This window comes from Sorex fumeus, unplaced genomic scaffold (assembly GCF_029834395.1).
Source record: "Sorex fumeus unplaced genomic scaffold, SorFum_2.1 ptg000183l, whole genome shotgun sequence".
Lineage (NCBI taxonomy): Eukaryota > Metazoa > Chordata > Mammalia > Eulipotyphla > Soricidae > Sorex > Sorex fumeus.
The window spans coordinates 2094763-2097474 of NW_026606240.1; the positions used below are offsets into that span (position 1 = coordinate 2094763).

Consider the following 2712-nt stretch of genomic DNA (forward strand, 5'->3'; position numbering starts at 1 on the left):
GTTAGGCCTTTTTTCAATGGTGACTTGAAATAGTAGAAATACTGCTGTTTGAATCTTACACTGTGTTTTGGCTGCAAAATGCAGGAAAGGGTCATCTTGTCCATTTACTTCAGAGTGCGTGTGTGTGTGTGTGTTTGTGTGTCCTCCAGTGTTAAATAAAGGCAGTATTTTTGTCTTCCTCTATGTACCTGGATTAATTGCTAATTCGGGGGCTGGAAAGATAGGAGAGCAGGCAGAGCACTTGCCTTTCACGCAGCCAATCCCTGGTACCCCATATGATTACCACCTTACTCCCCCCCTCCCACCCTACAAAACAAAATCTCATTCAGAAGGGAGGAAATGCTGCAGAGGTTTTTTTGGGGGAGGACAGGATGCAGCCAGATTCTGGTAGTCTGAGATTCATTGACTTTACATTTCAAAAGGATTCACCACTTCTACACACAACCCAGAGTCACCATCGGATTTTACATTTACCATCCCCCAATCACTGGAAATTGTCTTTTGATTAAAATTTCTTAAGAAGGGTTGGATAGATATTGCAGGGGTTGAAGTCCTTGCTTTGCATGTGGTGGACCCAAGTTCAATCCCATGTATCATACCAAGTCCTCTGAGCTCTGCCAGAAATGACCCCTGAGCACAGAGCCAGTCGTTCAGAGTACTGCTGGGTGTGACTAAAGCTCCAATCCCCAATCCCCCTTCTTTTATTTTTTTACTCAAACTTTTCCCTGTCCGCCTCCACTGTCTTTCCCAACTTCCCATCCACTCTGCACTGTAAAGGTACTCATTCCTTCCCCACTTAGGATTTCAAAAAAAGAAAACCGCACTTGGATTCATCCTGTCAGTTAATAGCAACTTCGCTTTCCTCACCAATGTGTGTCCAAAAAAATCCTACCTCACCAGACAGCTCATTTTAATGAGTGATGAGAGGACGCATGGGTATAATTTCATCTGATTTCTCCCGCATCTGTTTTTCTTTTCCTCATTTGCTCTTCTCTACATTAACTAGTATAGTTCCTGGCCCCTTTAAAATTGGGCGGGGGGGGGCGGGGCGTGCTCGCTTTGGCAGCGCAAATACTAAAATTGGAATGATACAGAGAAAACTACCATGGCCCCTGAGCAAGGATGACACGTAAATTCGTGAAGCGTTCCATATTTTTAAATCATCTGCCCCACAGCCTACCTGTGCCCCCTCCCACCTGGGAGGGTCTGGGATGGGAGTATACTGGGGTTTTTGGTGGTAGAAAATGGGCACGGTGAAGGGACGGGTATTTCATTGTATGACCGAGACTTAAACCCGAAAGCTTTGTAACTGCTCTCATGGTGATTCAATAAATAAAATTATAAAAAATGGGGGAAAAAAGTGAGATGGAGTTCATGCCCAATTCAATTAGCTAATCAGTGGCTGAATAAATATCAGTACTCCCACAAAAAAAATAATAATAATAAAATAAAATTGGGGGGCAAGCTGACACCCAGAATCTGGCTTCAGACATCTGTCTCTGGAGCAGCTATGTCACAAGTAACGCCAAATCCCGTGCCCTCCCAACCATAGAAAACGTCACTCTCCATTTCTGTGTTTTCCATCTGGTGTTATCGTCCTGCCCTGTTATGGAGCTCTAGTTCCATGCACAAGGTGAAGCTAATGCTGCAAGCATTAGCCCAGGGTCTGCCACGCTCATTCCCATCAAGGTCAGATAAAGATGTTGCAAGGCGAGGAATGCTGGAGAATTCCAAGTCCAGTACTTAGGGAAGGACATCACGATCTCTTCTTGTTTAGTCTCGTTCTTCGTTTCACAACTGCTCAAGGATCACAGCCGGCAGTGTCTGGGGGATGTGCGATGCCGGTGATTCGGCGCTGACCCTCTTCCCCACTCCTGTTTAGCCTTGTTCTTCTGTAATAAGCTACATCCCTTGGCTAACGGTGTCTCCCCAGTGTCTGGGACCATTTAAGGTTCCAATTCATGGGGCCAGAGAGATAGTACCGCAGGTAAGGTGCTTGCCTTGCACGCAACCCGCCCAAGTTAGATCCTCAGCATCTCATAGGGTCCCAAGTCCTGCCAGGAGTGATCCCTGAATGCAGTGCCAGGAGTAGCCCTGAGCATCACCAGGTGTGATGCCCCACTCCGCTGCCACAAGCCCCCTCCACGCCCCCAGCCCGCAAGAAAAGATTCCAATTCATGAGCAAACTGTTAGTGCTGCCTCCAATCATTTTCACCCCATCCAGTGTGGTCATCACTGTTCATTATGGTCATTCCCACCACAGTCACCTGGGTTAACACAGCCATCTCCTTCGTTTGCTGCTTCTGTTTCCTGTGTTTTCATCACAGCAATCAGGGGATTCTCTTAATACAGAACAGGCTATGGCTCCTTTGTTCCTAACTTCAGGTAGTTTTCCATCTAACCCGAGTAAGGCAGGCCTCACAAAAGCCTTCAAAAACCTAAAGCCCACATCCTTCACCAGAGTACATACTGCCTACGATAACTAGTGCTTTCACAATTTTCTTGATCTTCATCTAATTTTTTGACCTTTTGAACTGAGAGTATTTTAAAACAAGCCTATATGCAGGTTAGCAAAATACTGTTTTGGCTTTGATTCAATTTTACCTGTGAAATTAGATTCTAAACTGCAGAATTCAGCATATAGCTATTATTTCTACTTATTTTTATACCTGCTGTAGTTTGATCTGAAACTATTTACAGTCTGTTTCTCAT

The 2712-nt window shown here is 45.1% G+C and overlaps 1 non-coding gene across 1 annotated transcript; it reads left to right on the forward strand.

The window, feature by feature from the left end:
• Positions 1-1050: 1050 nt before the first annotated feature.
• Positions 1051-1157, forward strand: LOC130017253 (U6 spliceosomal RNA). The gene has a single exon (XR_008791358.1). It is a non-coding gene; the product is annotated as a U6 spliceosomal RNA (small nuclear RNA).
• The last annotated feature ends 1555 nt before the right edge of the window (positions 1158-2712 follow it).